This window comes from Protopterus annectens, chromosome 5.part0, assembly GCF_019279795.1.
Source record: "Protopterus annectens isolate FY-2018-M chromosome 5.part0, PAN1.0, whole genome shotgun sequence".
Lineage (NCBI taxonomy): Eukaryota > Metazoa > Chordata > Ceratodontiformes > Protopteridae > Protopterus > Protopterus annectens.
Window position 1 is genome coordinate 544,908,510 of NC_056735.1, and position 20,041 is coordinate 544,928,550.

Below are 20,041 nucleotides of genomic sequence, written 5' to 3' on the forward strand. Positions count from 1 at the left end.
GGATATTCACATCCCGACCCCACCCCCTGCCCAGAAAACCACAGTGAAAAACTTCTCTAAAGCAAATTTCACACTCCTCAAAACCGAGGTGGAATCCTTCAAAACCCCCAGGCCTGTGGAAAATATGGCCCAGACCGCAGAATCCTTTATAAACACATTCTATGAACACCTTCAGGAATGCATGGAACATGCAATGCCAAATAAAACCAAGACCCAATCCTCCAAAGGCAGGCATCCTGTCTGGTGGACCCCAGCCATAAACAAACTATACAATAGAAGGAAGAAGCTACTACATGATAGAGCAAAATCCCAAAAAGGGAAGGCATCTCTGATCAGTATTAGCAAAAAACTACGGGCATTCATAAAATCATCTAAGGCCAGCTTTGAGAGAAAAATTGCACAGGACACTAAGGATAATCACAAGGCTTTCTTTAGTTATGTTAGGAACCTGGGTGGGAATTCCCAGATATGCTCAGAATTAGTCCAAAATGACAAAAAATACACTGAACCCACAGACATTGCCAACATCCTAGCTGACAGGTTCAGCGCAAACTTCTCCCCCACTTCCCACCAAAAGGGCAAATATCTATCCCAGCAGAGTGCTGCCCCCCTGACATCTCAGATGCTCAAGTAAGAGCCGCCCTCTCCAAAGCAAAAAACACTGCATCAATGGGACCAGATGGTGTCCCGGGCTGCGTCCTACATGAACTCCAAGAAGAGCTAAACCCAAACATAAAACTACTATTCAATCTCAGCCTTACTACAGGATATGTACCCAAAGAGTGGCGTACAGAACAGTGGTTCCTCTCCACAAAGGTGGTGCCTCAACGGATCCTGGAAACTATTGCCCCATAAGCCCGACTAGCTTGGTCTGCAAAGCTATGGAAAGGATCATCATGGACCTCATAAATAAAGATATTGGGGACCTACAGACACTGGATCCTACCGAGTTCGGCTTTGTTAAGAGCAGATCCTGCCTCTTAAACCTGGTCAATTTCTTTGAAACAATCACCAAGGCCATTGATGAGGGGAAGGTGGTCCACACAGCCTTCCTGGACCTCGCAAAAGCCTTCGATACAATACCCCACTCGGGCATTATAGATAAGCTCACCAGCTTAAATATAAGCCCCTATGTCACTAGATGGGTTACAAACTGGTTCAAGGACATAACCCACATGGTTAGAATTGCTGGAGCCATGTCAGACTCCAAACCAGTTACACGTGGCATCCTACAAGGCTCAGTCCTGGGACCTCTCTTGTTTGGTATATATTTCTCGGAGGTACAGGCCAACACAAAAGGACTGTGGCTGACCAAGTTCGCAGATGACTGCAAACTAGGTGCCATAATCGACTCTCCAGCCAACACAAGCATCCTACAAAATGGCCTCATAGAAACAGACAACTGATGCCAGAGCCATGGCCTCAAGCTAAATGCCAAAAAGTGTATAGTCATCCCCTTTGGCAAAAACAAAGTGCCCACAAATTACCACATAGGTGGTAATCCATTAAGTACGGAAAAAGTAATTAGGGACCTGGGGACCCAAGTTGATAGCAATCTCTCATTTGAAAACTACGTGGCCAAAGTGGTTAGAAAAACATTTTATATAGCCCACCTAATCATGAAGGGATTCACATCTAGATCAGGGGAGGTCATCGTGCCTCTTTACTCATCCCTCATCAGGCCCATAATTGAGTACAATGCCCCTTTTGGGATGTACCTTACCAGACACCTGCAGCAACTGGAAAGACCCCAAAAGTACCTCACCAAGAGGATCAAAGGGCTCGAACAGATGCCATATGCTGCCCAGTTAAAGAAACTCCAGCTCTACTCAGTGGCACACCGCCTGCTCAGAGGCGATCTGTGCCTGATGTATAAAGCCGTGTCCAACCCGGAATTAATGGACATGCTGCACCTCAGAAAATCCAAATCCCATTGAGCTACATGGTCAAGAGACTTGAACCTCAGCACTGAAATAAATAGGACATGCTGGAGGGACAGATTCATAACCCAGAGGCTCCCTTCACTCTGGAATAAAATCCCAGTCCAGGTTAGGCAGAGTCCCTCATTGACTCTCTTCAAGAGGAATCTTGATGAGTGGATGGGAGATCATAGGTTTACCCCGGATATCACTTCTGTGTCACTGTTAGACAGAGGCACAGTATACTAACCTTGAAAAAGGGCATAGCAAAATTAATTTAAAATGGGTGGTGAAAGCCAAACACACTCTGGCTAGGCTTATAAATGCCCTAGGGCAGATAGCCTAGTATGAACCTATGAATCTATGAACCTATGAACCTAAGAGTTTTTTGTCTGAGGAAGTTTTGTTCATTGAAGTAAGATGAAAGCGCTTACTTTATTTGTCTTTTTCTAGGATAATAAACCCCCTTTTTGTGGAACGTTATTGCTGCCAGTGGCCTTTATTACACTTACCTGTACTGCCTCAGCCTGTGGCACAGGTGCAGTGATTTAACATGCACCTTCATGGGATGAAAGACCAACTGAATATGCATTAGCAAGTCTATCCTCTCCTGAAACAAATTCACCTTTCATCAAGAAAGAAGCACTTCTTTGCTATTTGGAGACTCAAAATGCTACTTCACATAAAATCTAAAATGATCTAATGATGAAAAAAGATTAAAAACAATATTTTTGCAGGGGGGTAAAGCCAACTCTGCGATTATACAACAGTGGCTTAAGGTTAAATTCTCAGGTCCCGCTGTTCTGTGATCTCATTAAAAGCAGACAAAAGGCTTAAAAACAAGCCTGTATAAGTTCATAGGTTCATAGATATACACTAAGCTAATGATCATCAGGCATTTATAAGCCTAGCAAAACATCCTAAATGTATCCTGCAAGTTTATGTGCTGACCTTTAAAAGTCCATTCAATCTTCTCAAGTGTATCCCATAACTCTATGTGCCTTAGGGGTTATTTTAAGGGCTTTTTGTAAGCTAAGGCAATATTTACAGCCTGCTTCTTTCCATTAGAGATTTGGGTTCTAGACCCTGTTTATATTTCCACTTTTCCATCCCTGGTCCAGGTTTTTCTTAAATAAGGTTATAGAAGAGCTGTGCTTCACATGGATGGGAAGCCTATTCCAGAGAAGAGAAATTCTCTGAAACACGTAACTGTCCCTCCAACATGTACTATTTATTTCACCTGCAAAGTTTAAATTCCTAGATATAGTAATTCTGATGATATTCTTTTTGTGGATATACAAAATGTATCACAGTAGGATCCAAGGATGGCTTGTATGCCAGCCATATATTGCCTCATAACAGTTAGTTGGATATAAAGTATAAAGAGAGGACTTGAGAACCTCTGATCAGGGTTGGTATAATGGTTAAGGTATTTACCTCATAAACAAAAAGTATAGGGTTTGATCCTCATAAAGGGAAGTTGGTCAGGCTTAAGTATTTCTCCTTAGAGTTGATCAAGTAGTCAGAGACTTAGGGACACACATAGACAGTAATCTATTCTCTGAGCATCATGTAAATACAGTAGTGAGGAAATCATTCTATGTTGCGCAACTTATAAACAAAGGTATGGCATCTAGCTCCAAGGAGGTCATTGTTCCACTGTATTTGGCATTTGTCAGACCTATCATTGAAGGCAATGCCCCTTTGGCATGTACCTAACCAAGCATATCCAACAAATGGAATATACACAGAGGTTCCTCAGGAAAAAGAATACAGGGCATAAGTAAAATGTCCTATGCATTCTGCATCAAGATCCTAGCCCTGTATTCTGTCTCCTACAGGCTGTTGAGGAGAGCTCTATGCCTGACATACAGGGCATTGTCAGACCACACTCGGATGGACCTCCTGCATATCTGCAAAACAAGAATCACTCATTCAAAAGACTTAAACCATGCCTGTGATATAAATTGGACCGGCTGTTGAGACTGGTATGTCTCCCACAGACTGCCCCATCTCTGGAACAGGATCCCATCCATGTGAAGCAGAGGTCCTCCCTACCCCAATTCAAGTGTAACTTGGACAATCAGATGGGAAACAGGAAATTCATCCCTGACTTGGCACCTATGTCTCTAATGGACACAGGCAACTTGTAAATGATTCATCTCCCAGGCTTCTGCTTACACTTATCAGGGGTACCAGAACTTGTCAGATATTTGGGATGCATAGCTAGGCTTAAAAAGGCCCTTGTGGTTGTTAGCCTAGTAAACACCTATGAACCTATGAAGGTGGTCTGAATAGGACATGTTGTTGTTTATGACCTGTTTTCGTTTTGTGTGGAACCCCTGAGGATGATCCACTTAAAGTTTGTGCCTGGTCAGGTATATACTGAAGGGGTCATTGTACTCAATATTGGGCCTCATGAGGTCTGAATAAAGTGGAACAATGACTTCTATAGATGTATATGCAATGCCTTTGCCTATAAGGTGAGTTTATATGGTGAGCAACATAGAATGATTTCCTTACTACCTTGTACACATACTGGTTGAAAGTCAGAATGCTATCTACATACATACCAAAACCCCTGACTACTGGTTTTACTTATAGGGGTGTTTTATCAATGAGGCAGTTTCCTAGGGTGGCAGACTTCCCAAAGAGTTCTCTTATGCATTTCTTGACATTGAGTTTTAAGCTGTGGCTTTGCCACCAGTCATTTGTCTGTATTAGCCCTTCCTGTAAGATGTCAGCATCTTGAGGGGGAATTATATGAATGTTCCTAGTTTGCAATCATCTGCAAATGTGGTCTGCCAGAAGCCCTTGACACTGGCCTTGACTTTAGAGAAGTAGATGCCAAAAACAAGAAGATCCAGCATGGAGCCCTGAGGGATATCGCTAGTGACCAGCCTCTTTGTGGAGCTGGTGTCCCTATTCTAACTACCTGGGTGCTATTGCAGAGCCAGGCAATTATCCAGTGTGTAACATTGGGCTTTATCCCTATATCTATGAGTTTTTTTTACAATGTTCTAGTCAAATACTGTATCAAATTCCTTAGCCAGCTCAAGGTAGGCAGTATGCACCATTTTGCCCTCATCCATTGCCTTGGTGACCCTCTCAATGAAGTCTACCCATTTGAGTAGGCATGATCTGCTCTTGATTAAGCCAGTCTGTGTTGGATCCAGTATTTAATGTTTTTATGTTGTTTTTATTCATTTCCATGATAATCCTTTCTATGTCTTTGCATATGAGATTAGTCAGACTTATGGGCCTGTAGTTCACTGGGTCAGTTGATGGCTTATTCTTGTGCAGAGCGAAAGACATTGTAGTTCTCCATTTGCTTGAGAGAAAGCCTGTCTGGAGGCTATGGTTAAACAGTGGTTCCAGTGGTCATAACATGTCATATTTCAGGCTGTTTAGAAGGCATCCTGGGATAGTATCAAGGCCAATAGATATGGTGTTTTTGACCACAGACAGCTCTTCTAGAATCTGTTCCCTAGTAATAGTTGGGAAGGTTATGTTTGATGATTTTTCCTATGAGTGGACAGGGCAGAGAGGAGGGTAAAACTGGATATGAATTTGTCAGCCATCAGATTTGCTACATCTTCTGGCTCTGTGTAGGTGGCTCCATTTACAATCAGTTCTGTACACTGCTGTGTGCTGCCTTTGAGGTTTCAGACATAGCTGAAGAAAACCTTGTGGTTATCCTTTGCCTGGGAGGCTATCTTTATTTCAAATGTGGCTTTAGTAAGCTTAATTTACCCTGTCAATTTTTTGTTTAGATTGATGAGGGTGTTTTTATCATGCTGTTCATTGAACTTCATTATATTTGTTATTACTTGTTTTTTTTTTTTTTTTCATTTTGTTATACTTGGATTTTAACAAAGTGGTTTGTTTTTTGAGTTAGATCTGGGCTTATTTCTGGTGTGCACAGCTATCTCTATGCATTTATTGATATGACTGTATAGGGTTACTGTGAACAATTCTAAATAGGCTGTGTTCTTAGGGTTTGGGCAGGTATGACATTTTGACAAGTTCTTACTTAGTAGTAGGAATTTTGCCTTAGAATAGTTCCTAAATGGTACAAGATCATAGAACTGATTTTTTATAAATGAGACAACTTTGTGGTCTCATCTTACCAAGAGAGGGCACTGCACTAGGGGGTGTGCAGCATTCTCTCATGTTTGTGAGTAGCACATCGAGTGTGTTTGTACCCTTAGTGGGTATATGGACTATCTGGTCCAAGTTGTATTTCATTTACAAAGTCCAACAATCCATGAGCCTGTAAGTTCAAGAACATGTAAGTATCCCAGTTTATAGCGGGGTAATTGAAGTCACCCATGAATATGCTATGGGACTGAATGTTGAGAGCCTCTAGTAAGTTCAAGTATGAAATGTGGGTTTCTTTGGTCATAGAGGGTGGCCTATAGCTTGCGAGGATATGCTGTAAGACTTTGCCTGTGGAAATCTGGACATGGAGAAGTTAAAGCATGCCATCCTGTTTTACTAGTTTTTAGGTGTGTTTGTCATTGATATAGACTGAGACATCTACATCTTATGTCCCTGCCTGTGCAATCCTAAATGTGTAGATGGCATTGTAACCCTGCATGTTATTAACATTAGCTTTACAGACTGCAACCAATTAAGTGTAGTCTTAAAGTCCTTTAGGAAATGTTGCAAATACTGCATTTTGTGAATTATGGTTGGCTTGCAAAAGCTGATGAGAATTTGAAAAAGCTACATAAAAGGAGATTTGAGCTATATGAAGAAAAATACCTGCAATCTATTTTGAACTCAAATAATCCTTCAATGGAAAATCAGAATAATTGTATTGAAATAGAGTCATACAGGTTACCTTGGCGTTATTAAAATAAAAACACTAAATGGGTAAAATGGCTAACTTAAAATGACCTCCAGGTCGATAGTCTAGTAATCTCCTATGATCCTATGACCTCCTATGATAAATGCAGAAGTTGCTTGGTGATGAAATTTAGATAAAGAAATTATAAGTATGCGTAAGGTACATATTGATTGGAACTGAAATGTCTAGAGAAACACCATTGCACCCATGAGAACTTCCAAGTTGGTGCCAGAAAACATTATTCACTAATTTCATATGGTAATTTAAGAATAAGATGTTCATGTTTAATATTGCATTAAAATTAATAAAAGGCATTAAGACAAATATCAAAGAACTGTTTTAATATCTAGAACAAGTATTACTAACTTGCCATGTCTTAACATATGACTTATGGAATTACCATACATGCTTTCAGGCTTTAGTAGTTGATAACACAATGCTATACTGCTTTTGACTCTAGTGTGAATGGTCTAGGAAATATAAAATGATATAACTTTAAAAAACAAATGTTTATGATTTGTTCCTTTGTAAACTATGTGCTAATAGTTAAAATAGTGCAATTAATATTAAAAATGTTGTTTGGAGCATTTTTCTGTGGTACAGTGGGTGCTGGTATTCATTTTAAATGAATTAGAAGAAACTGAAAGTAAAACCTGCTCTCTAAGCGCATGGCCTATTCTAGAACTCTCAAAGCTTCACTTACCATTCTCTGCTTTCCCACCGAAGCCATGAGCTGGTAAAATATGTTTGTGATCCATCTCAAGGTATAACAATAAAAAAAAAAGCTGCTAGAGTCCATTAGAGTCGTTTGCATATTCATAAATGGACAAAAATGAAAGTACTTGATTACAGAGAGTGACTAGCTCTTGGAGCAAAGCAGTACGGGGCTTAACTTAAAGCAAAAGGCTCTTAAAGTGACAAGTACATATTTTCAACAAAATACAAGTGCAAAGCACTATTGAGTATGTACACACACACACACACATATATATATATATATATATATATATATATATATATATATATATATAAATATATATATATATATATATATATATCATAGATTAATTGTAAAAGGAAATAAGATAAATTACCACAAAAGTACTATATTATATGCAAAGAAAAGGACATCAGGAAAAAGAATCAATTGATGTAAACAGTTAATGTAAACTCATATGTATGCATACTAGGACACACAGCTATAAAAGAAAGTATGACTACTTATAACAACAAATGTAATAATAATTTAACAGCTAAGAAACCAATAAATAAATATATATCTACACAAATGTATTCAGTAAGGAGCTGGATTAGATGTAATAAAGAACTACTAGGGCAGGATATACTGTAAATGCCATGAAAGCATTATAAGAATCAGCATACTTAACAAGATTGGTAAATAATAAATTACACTCATATGTGATAAACATGAACGAGTCTTATGTCAGTCCACAGTTAGTCATTAACTATGAAGATGAACAGATTAAGTTCAATTGTTAAACAAGATGTACAGCAATACTGATGTGTTTAATTTTCTAAGAGCAGTTCAAATATTATTCATGAAATGCTTAGGATTCTCTTGTGCTTCATAGAGAAAAACAAGGTACAAGAAAAGTTAAAAATAAGAGATTACATGAATCAGATGAAGCCTTAATAAATTTGTATTAATTGCTGATACTATCAAAAGTATAAAATATCACAAAAACTATATATAAATTATCTATTAAACAAGAACATTATGAAAACCTATAATATGAATACAGACCTAAATCTAAAGATGTAAAGAATTCAACTCAACAGATAAATGTACTATATAAAAGTGTTGCTTATTTTATACGTAAAGATTACATTAGAAGCCACAATGTTATTATATATTAAAATCTACATTTTATAACAACAATAACAATGTTTTCATTAACCTGACTGGATGTTGAAACATATTAAGTTTCATAAGGCTCTGTTGTCTTAACAGTAGGAAACATGAACCTACTTGGACTATGTACACATAGGGTTTGCAACAAATATTAACAGTCATCTTAGTTGTATATTAAATCTGGCATAAAGAAACACTGAAATAGAATAGTACTTAGAAATATACATATGGGCAAAAGGATATATATGTATACAATGGTGTTAAATGAAGCAAGAAATGCATTGATAATAAAGCGTTGAAATAAAATGTTAACACTATACAACAGATACTGTTACACTGAAAGCAGATGTTGGTTGAAGGACATTAAATAATACAGTGAGAAAAAATATAAGATGTATATACTAAAACAATGTATTTAAAGTTGGTTACACTATTTTATTTAACTACAGACAGTAATATCATATAACAATCTCTGTATTAGTGTTTAATTGAATATTATACAGTTTAAGTTTTAGTTGAAGTCTGATAGCACACAAGCAATAACAAATTGATGATTTTAGTTATATTTGTTGTTGGGGAAGCTGAGGGAATATGTCGAATAGGGATAAGAGGGGTCATTGAATGGTAAACCTATTCAAGGATGGGATGTTTTCTCCCATGAAGGGAATGACTGGTTGTTTATATTGAAAACCACGTTTTACACAAACAGTTTTTATTTGTACGTTTTAAATGGATGTATATGCAATGTGTTTATAACATATATGAAAAAGAATGGTAAAAAGTTTTCAGCACACATAAAAGGTTACGTACAAACACAAAAACAGGACAATGGTTAAATACAAGGGTATAGTTAGTCCAACTGTGAAATGCATTTCTATTAATGTCAATGGCTTAAATAATGGCTGTAAAAGAGGAAGCTTACAAAGATATCTTAAGCTATGTAAAGCGCAAGTAGTATTTTTACAAGAAATGCATCTTATACTGCAAGACATTAATAAGATTAATATGCATAATTACACATTACTAGCAAGTTCAGAAAATAATAAAAAGCAAAGAGGTGGAGCAATTTAATGCAGAAAGACTACCTTGATGCCCACGATCATAAATACAGTCAATCATAACTCAGGAATGTTTTGTTTAGTGTCAATATTAATAAATGGTTTGGCTTATTCCCTGGTAAACAACTACTGGATACCAGGACCGCGTGTCAGGGCAGCCAAACAACATTTGGAGAACATAATACAACATTCTAAAGGTAATACAATAATTGCAGGAGATTTTAATTGTACAATGAAAGAAGAGGGCACAAATGCTAAAAACACACAAGAAATCTCCACTATCAAAATTGCTTACAGAGTTTACTGACTCATATAACTTAATGGGCATTAACTCATATGCTGAACAAGATTCATTGATATTCACACATTACTCAGATAAACATAACACCTTTTCCAGAATAGATAGAGTGTATATAACAAAATATCTTACCACAAAAATAAGCAAGGTTAAAACACTCACCTGCCCCTTCTCAGACCATAATACAATAACTTTTGAAATAGATTTTAACTCTAACAGAAAACTCACAATCATAAAAATTCCAGCCTATATAGCAAACATTAAAGAGTTTAAACAATACTATACTGCAGAGATGCAAAAATTTCTAGATTTAAACCTCACAGACAAGGTAGCAGACATATATATATATATATATATATATATATATATATATATATATATATATATAGGATGCAATGAAAGCATATTTATATGGGAAGGCAGTAGCCTGGTATAAAAACAAACAAAAGCATTGGACTAAAGAATTGGTAGAATGACAAACTAAAATAGGCAAAATTAAATTAGATATTCATAAAGGCAACTTTGCTTCTGAAACAGAATTAAAAAACATCAACAAAAAATACTTAGAGATATTGAACCATAAAACTATGATTAATCTAGAGAAGGTCAAACTATGTACTTACTCTATGAGTCCAAAAAATGAAAGGAGAATAGCTAACAGGATGAAAAGAATGATGAAGCAAATCAGATAAAAGAAATATGCAATATAAACAATAAAAGAAAAGTATCAGATTTAGAAGGAATTCTAGAATCCTTTAGAGTATATTTAATAAACTCAAATAAAGTAGAATCAAGTGAAGCACTTAGAAAATTCCTTAAGGAAAATATGACTAAGACTATCAGATGACACAGAAAAATAATAGATAAAGATATAACCATGACAGAAATTAAAGCACAAATTAAGAAACTAAATTAAACAAAGCCCCAGGTAATGATAATATGACTCCAGAGATGTTTAAACTCCTATCTAATAATACATTAACTATATTACTAAATGTGTTCATATCAGTTAAAAAATGTAATAAATGCCCTCCTTATTGAAAATACAGTAAAACATCAACAATTTTGAAACAAGATAAAAAAACTGATGAGTGTACCTCATATTCTCCCATAAGTTTATTAATATAGATTATAAAATATTTATGACAGTTCATGCAAACAGAATAAAAGAAACATTGCCATTATTGATAGAGAATGATCAAACAGGATTCATTAAAAACAGAAATACATATGATAATGTAAAGAGAAATTTGTCACTTATTGATTTCATAAACAAAGCAAAAAACAAAATGAATGTCATTTGCTTAGATAGTAACAATGCATTTGATTCCATGAATTGGGATTACCTTTGGCTTGCACTGGTGGAGTATGGATTTTTGAAAAATTTTACCTCACTAATAAGGTCTCTTTATGATAAATCTTCGCCATACATAAAAATATGGTTATGTTTGTCGCAGCCCATTACCATTACAAAAGGTACAAAACAGGGTTGTCCACTTTCTCCTTTGTTATTCACATTAGTAATAGAACCATTAGCAAATTTCATATGAACAAACCCAAACATTCAAGGGATTCAACTAGATACTGACCTTGAGTTGAAGATTCAACTATTTGCAGACGGCATTTTATTGACTTTAAAAAAATATATTAACACACTAAAAGAACTATGGAAAGCAACAAAACAGTTTAGGAAGATTTCTGGGCTATCATTTAATGAAAATAAAAACAATATGTTACTAATAAATATGAACAAAGAAGCATTAAATAAAAAATATCATAAATATCTATCTATAAATTATACAATCAAATACTTAGGAGTTAAAATTACAAATGACATAGATACAACAGTGCAACTAAACTATAAAGAGATTTTGAATAATATCAAAGAACTCATAGAAAAATGGAATAAGCTATTTCTTACCATGGAGGAAAGACTATATATAATTACAATGATTATATTCTTGAAAATTATGTATTTTATACGTGCTTGCTTGCTGCCTCCATATAAATCATATTTAAAACAATTTGAAGAGTTAATAATGAAATTCTTATGGTACCCTAAAAAACCTAGAGTTGCCCTAAGACATTATTTTGACAAATGGGAATAAGGTGGAATAGGCTTACCAGATTTAGAAGGATATATACAATTGCCAGCTTTAAAAACAGTTTCTCTATGGTTAAACAAAGAATATACTCCCAAATGGAAACTAAAAATCTGGTTACAAACTACTCATGATACAATAAATAAACATATGGAAATAGTATCAAATAGCTTGCTTTGGTTATTGAAGACATATATGGCAACAGGTAAACACAAAAATATAAATTCTAAATATAGTATCAATACCCTAAAGTCTTTTATGTGCTTTGTAAACAAGAATCTGGGATTCCGGATATAAAAGTATGATCGTTTTTATATTCCCAATAGCATATACACAAAATAATATGATAACTCAAGACTCAGTAGCAGTTAAAACACTTAGTAAGAATGGTCTAATTTACTGGCATCAGTTGATAAACACTAATAAAGTACTAATGATAGAGCAAATTATTAGTTCAACCTTGAAAATAACATGTGGTTAACACTGCAGAGATTAAGACAAACAGTTTTAAACCAACAGGCAATAATGCAGAAGTCTGTTAGGGAAAAGGTTCCTAAGTTCATAGAGCAGTTAATAATGCTGATGGAATGTCCACAAATGGGAAGGTAATTTTATCAATATTGTACAAATTAGTTAAAGGAACGAGTTCATAATAAACAAAATATATGGAAATACTATGAAACAGTTAATGGTAAAATGTCAGATGATAAAGATACAAAACTAATTCTTACATCTTCAAAACTAACATCTTTATCACTATATTGACAACTTTTCACATGGCACTTTATACATAAAGTATACTTAACACCACACAAATTAGAACTAATATATAATAAAAAAATAGATGTTAGGGGGTGTAAATCACAATCAATAGCCAATTGGCAACATGTTTATTTATTTTATTTTACATTTGTTTACCAGGTAGTGTCCAACTGGGCTGGGAGCCCATTTTCAGTGGAGACCCAGGGAGAAAAGCTCCAACAACATACATAAAATTAAACAAAAATTAAACAAAATTAAACACTTGACTAAAAAACAAACATGTATACATATTAAACAGATTCAACAGTACAGAACAGCATTTACAATATTGGAGAGCACACTCATGTATAAGATATAATATTGAAGCTAGTTAATAAATTAAAATACATGTGTAAATTAGAGGCTTAGAACACATGTTCTATGAATGCCATTTACTTAAACAATATTGGGAAAGTATTAACTATTTGTTACAAGCACTATTCACTGATAATTTCCAGCTAACAAAATCTCTAGTTTTGTTGAATACATCTGTGCTGTCTTGTGTTCCAAGGCAAAAATATGTAATTTTGTGGACTCTCCTTGCTATTGCAAGGAAAAATATTACACAGAACTGGAAAGCTGTAACTCCTCTCAATTTTAAACATTTCAAGAATGTGGTTTTATCAGTCAAGAAGTTGGAATTGAAAACAATCAAAAAAAGAACAGAACAATCTACTTCCTTAAGCATTGCCTGGCAGAAAGTAAATGAAGTGCTGGAAATAGAAGACAGTAATAAATTATAATCTTATTCAAAGATACATTCAAGAAAACAAAGTTTTTCAAGTATAGACATACTAAGTAAATAGTTGGTTTTGTAATGTTTGTTTTTGGAATTGTTTCTCCACTTTAAGCTTTGACTATGTATATATTTTGTTGATACATGTATATATGTTTATGTGACAGGATTAGGAATAAGTATATTAGAGGGTCAGCCTAGGTTGGATGGATTAGAAACAAAGCCAGAGAGGCAAGATTGCATTGGTTTGGACATGTGCTGAAGATGGATGCTGGGTATATTGGGAAAAGGATGCTAGGGATGGAGCTGCCAGATAAGAGGAAAAGAGGAAGGCCTAAGATAAGGTTTATGGATGTGGTGAGAGAGGACATGCAGGTGGTTGGTGTAACATAGCAAGATGCAGAGGACAGGAAGAAATGGAAACAGATGATCTACTGTGGTGACTACTAATGGGAACAGCTGAAAGATGAAGAAGATATATGTTTATATTTCTGAAAATCAATAAAACTTTTTTCAATAAAAAAAGAATAAGATATTTATGATTCTTGTGTAAGCTTGCTCTGAATGATTGGAAATGTTTTGACTAACTGAAATCACTTCTCAGGCTACAACAACTTATTATTTATCATTTATCTGAACAAGGAAGTACTGTCTTCAGAATCCATTTTATGTTAGAAGAATTTCATCATTTCATTGAGCAAACCGGTGAAATCAGGTTACAGTCTGTTGCCTAGATCAGCTGAGCTCATATCAAATTTGCTTGAACATATCAGCTTGAGCCATTAGTTTTATATTTCACTGTAATCTAAGAAGTATACAAATGAGATGCTATTTTTGTATCTGTTTAATGTGCTCACTGATCTCCTAGCCTACTGTTGGAAAAGTGAGACAGACTTTTCTTCTGTCTGTTGAGCTTTTATTATAAAACTTACAAATTGCATCTCTAGCCCTACGTACTTGTTCATCCTTATCATCATCAAACTAATGCCATTCCAGAAATGCTGTCTTTCTTGACTGCACAGAGTTAAAGAACCCATACTGTAATTCATAAACCAGTTTGCTCCTGAGTACTAGCTCTGTTTCACTTACTACAGTGACTAATATAATTCCATATAATGGGTATTCCATATTATACAGTGACTGTCCATTAGCATTCCAAAAGGAGCATGCTGGTTGGTCAGCTCCAACAGAGTGCCCATTGTAAATAGAGAATACACCAACGATAAAAGTCCAGCCACTAAAGTATCATTGAGAAGCCAGAATTTTTTTTCTATTATTATGTAGTAGATATGCATTAGTATGAATGAAAGAAACTCTGAAATGGAAATGTGTGTTATTATTTAATGACTTTGTTCCTCATAAAATTTGTTTTCTCCAACAAATCACTGAGGAACAGTCACTAAAAACTGACAGGTATTTCAGTTTCAGACTTACTTTCCTTAAACAATGCATGCATATTCACATTTCTTTTTAAATAAAAGATCGAGAAGTATGTACAAGACTACAGAAAACACAAGAAAAAACATGTACGTATAACAAACAAAAACATACCTGATTTTCCTTGTATTTTCCTGTCTCTCTGTGTTACCTCTAAACTGTCAGGAGGTTACACTTTTTTCTTTCAAAAAAAAAAAAAAAAACTAGCAACAGAGATTGTTCTTTCTCCATTAGTTGCTTGCTAAACCAGTGATGTACTGTGTAAGCCTGAGAATGCAAGTCCCATATGCATGCACACTATCAGGAAATAATCTGGAAGAACACCATGGCACTGTTATACAAAGACATTATTTAAGAAAAGTAAGTATTTCTTTTAAATATTGTCATTGTATAATAGCAATAACTGACTCTGTGGTGTGATATATTGAGGATTTTCCCATGGTTGGCTTTGTTTAATCACTCAGGCTTCACCCTCATGATTAAACCACACCAACTGTGGGTAAATCTTCAATATACCTCACCCACATCATTGCTTGTTGTTATATTAGTGCTTCATATTATGCAATGTTCTTCAAATACTCAGTTTGAATTCAAAAGAATTTCTACATCACTTAATGTTTTTAATGATATTTTCTGCTGTTGTTTGTATTGCTTGTCTGTGTCTCAAGACTCATACCTAAAAAGTGTAGCATACCTACCTGGTAAACAAATGTAAAAAAAAATCTGTTGTGGAGCTTTTGAAATAAGTTCAAATGTGATTAAAAATAATAAACTATTACACATTGTTAATGTTATCATAATAGAATATGTAGCAGTGCCAAAAGTACAGTGCTGTACCTGTTTTTTTTTTTTTATTATTTTTTGTTAACAATTATTTGGATTTAAGAAAACTGAGAAGAAAAAAAGGTTGTCCACTTCTTTTTCCAATACATCATTCCATATTCTTCTAGGTCAATGAACATCTCACAGTAATGTAAAACTATTTATGATTATATCAGTTGTAGTCTTTCCTAATAAGTCAAAACATTTAGTTTGGCCATGCTTTCTAGAACCATGGATTCCTACCAGGCATATCTTATTATGAAATGTCATTGCAAAATCCACGAACTGCAATTATTCATTCTATAGCTCTTCACTTATTTTACTTAACATTCTTTCTTATTGTAAAGAGTGACTTGGCCACCTGAGTCTTGATTTTTAATATGACAAGTAAAAGACATACAACCAAGTATATCTAGTCCCATACCTACCACCTGAACATGCACAAAGCAGATCTATTCAGCATTATGTCTCAATATTACTTATTGTCTCCCTCCTAACTAGAGCTGGATACAGCACTAAGTGACCTAGGCAGTCCCCTAGGACCCGTTGGCTGGGAGTGGGCACACTGGCTGAGGGGCTGTCAAATTAACTTTTTTTTAATTAAAAAAAAATATGTTGGCTTTTTTAAGGCCATTCTTCTTTAAGAAAACCTTCTGTGTCACACACACCTGTTTACATCTTCCTTTCCACATTCCCTATGCTGCTTGCATGAACACAGGTAAAAGAGGTGTGTGTGTGTGTGTGTGTGTGTGTGTGTGTGTGTGTGTGTGTGTGTGTGTGTGTGTGTGTGTGTGTGTGTGTGTGTGTGTGTGTGTGTGTGTGTGTGTGTGTGTAAAATGCCCTCATAGGCAGGTGGTCAGTTTATCTGCACAGGCTCAAACCCTGTACCATAGTTACAGAAAGCAAGGGCCTGAATCCTCTACCCCTACTACCAAGCTGACAAAAAAATTGAGTTTCAAGGAATTGAGTTTCAAGTGTATTTTCAAGGAATTGTGACCTTCAAAGGAAGAAAAGTTTACTGCTGCTCATGCTAAGTCTGTTTACAATGGACAATTGTGCTGTTTAGGAAATGGTATCAGTAGTGTGCTATAAAGTTTAAAAGCATTGTTAGTAGCATGATCAGTAGCATACTTGGCTTTTGATGGGGAAGGCTGTAGGTTCTACTGCAACAGCATGTAGATGAATTGCTGATACTCTGTTGTACTTTAAGGGGACTGGGGTGCTGCAATCCTGAGTATGTTCTCCTTTGGATGAGATGCCTATTAACTAGGAACCTGTTGCCAGATTGTTATCTATTACCTACTGTAATATTACCAGGTTACCGTTTTTTTAATGTAACATAGACAATTTATTTTTCAAGGGCAGCAGGCACTGAATTTGTAGATGAAACACTGAAATATAAAGCTTTTTGCTAGCTGCAATCTCTTCATTAGTTACAGATTTCTTTAATATGGAATTATTCAGATAACTTTTACTTCTGCAGAGATTGGGCATATTGACTGATATTGGTGAATTGTAATGGCATCAGTTTGAGTGACCTTTTATGGTTGAAATGTTTTGAATTGGGCAGTTTTGTCATTAATTACTGAAAAAATGTTCAAAACTACAAATTTAAAACATACTCTAACAAGTGGTGCTGTATTATACATGGAATGTAATTTAATACAAACAGAAAGGTGAATTAAAGAATACATGCATGTATGCATGGTCCTAAAATGTGTCCAAGGGGGCCTATGATTTGAAAACAAACCAAAGGTAAACTTTATCTGCCATTAGCCAGATGCATTTTCATTGAAAGTGAGTTTCAATGCTATTTCAATGAATGTGAGTTTCAAGGACAGAGAATTTTAAATGTTAAATTTGTTTTCATTTTGAGACTATCGTTTTTTGTCTGGCAAATGTCTGCCAGTGCTTGTGCTATAAAATTTGAAATAAAATGTTTAAATTAAATCCAAATATCTGTAATTATTGTTGGTATAAAGCAAAAACAGAATGTACACTGAGAGGTTTGAAAAGTGTTTATGATAACTGGGGGAGAAATAACCAAGTAAATGGACACTAGAATAGCAGGGGGGTGGTGTATATGGAGGCCCAATCCATTATCCTGCCTTGGGCTCCATTTACCATGATCAGGCTCTGCTCCTAACTTTGCATGTAGATTCCTTGCGTTTATTTAGCTCCTATGATATTTATTTAAATTAATTTGTTATCTGTGTAAACTCTTTAGGCACAAAGCCACTTTTAAGTGGTAGCCAGAGAAGAGCACCTTCATTTTTCATTTTTTTTCACAAAGTCATAGTTTTATATGTTCAAGTACAAGTTAAGACCTAATTAAAATTAAGTGAGATGAGGGACTGTAAGCCAAGAATAGCAGAGAGAAGCATTATTTACTATTATGAAAAATGTCACAGTTGAGTGATGTGTCAACAATGACATTTGTTCAGAACTAGAGGACAGTGATGCTATTTATACCCAATAAAAGTTTATACACTTATTAGTTAGTACTGCAGGGTACATTTGTGCCAAAACAAGCTTAATGTTTGTTGCATCTAATCTCCACTGGGAAGTCTCCTCTAGATCTTTTTGACCTAACCTTCGCTTGTGACTTCAAGGTAGATCTGTAACACGTGAGTGAATTACCCAACACAAGTTCAAAGGACATAGTGGTGATCAGATGAACATGACTGTGTTTGGCATTGTCCACTAAAGAGTAGGCTGTAGTCATGACATGCCCTTGTATGTTAGGCAGAAAGACTGTAGTCAAGTAAAGTTTACAGCTGTACTTCATTTAAATATAAATTCAAGGGTGCTTGGATCAATCTTGTGTATGCAGTTGCAACAAGAGAAAAAAAAATGTGTAGCAACCCTACAAAGTCATGAGGCATTATGTTGATCTATTTTGATACAATATGTATATGTGTGTGTGTATATATATATATATATATATATATATATATATATATATATATATATATATATATATATATATACATATATATATATATATATATATTTATTAATATAGGGTCTATATTATATCATCAAACAGTTAAAAAATTGAATGATGAATAATCAACCCCAAGTAAGTGAAAATGTACAATCTCGAAAGCTCAGAACAGCATTTTTTTTTCCAAGGGGAAAAAATTGCTATTCCAAAAAAAAAAAAAAAAAAAAAAAAAAATATTGAAAGAATACATAAAGTGGGGGGCTGTGCCCCCACACACCCCTACTTAAATATACCAACTCCGAGATCGCACTACAGTGCTGAAAATGGCAAAGTAACAGAAGCGGCCAAGTGAATTCTTTCCCTGGGAAAGACTTCACTTAAAAGCCGCTTTGCTATTTTGCCTTTTTGTTGTTTTAAGTTCAACCAAGATGCATTCTTTGGTCATCTCATAGGAACCCATTAAGATATATATATATCTATATATATATATATATATATATATATATATATATATATATATATATGGGTCTACTACTAATTACCGACACGACGATTCCCCGACAGAAAACTCACCGACGCCAGATGACCGACAACACACAAACCCGACAACGCAAAACACCGAACACCATTACACCGAACACCATTACACCGACACACGGAACGTAAACAACACGCGACACTACATAGCATACACACTAGCCCTGACCCAAACCCTAACCCTAAGGTCCGACACTATCGCACACTTCACCTACCTGCACCCTAACCCTAACTCACTTAACCCACCCCTAGCCCAAGCTCCGACACTAACGCACACATCACCTACCTGCACCCTAACCCTAACTCACTTAACCCACCCCTAGCCCAAGCTCCGACACTAACGCACACATCACCTACCTGCACCCTAACCCTAACTCACTTAACCCACCCCTAACCCAAGCTCCGACACTAACGCACACTTCACCTACCTGCACCCTAACCCTAACTCACTTAACCCGTCCCTAAACTACAGTCCCTCACTAGCACACACTTACCTTACCCGAACCATACCTCTGACACGAACACACACTCACCTTTCCCACAGCCTAACCCAACATCCCACAATCTCGAGCACTTACCTGACCGCTCCTAACTCCGTCACCATCGCACACTTACCGCGTCGCGATCGCACATTCCCTTGTCGGTCTTTCCACTGTCGG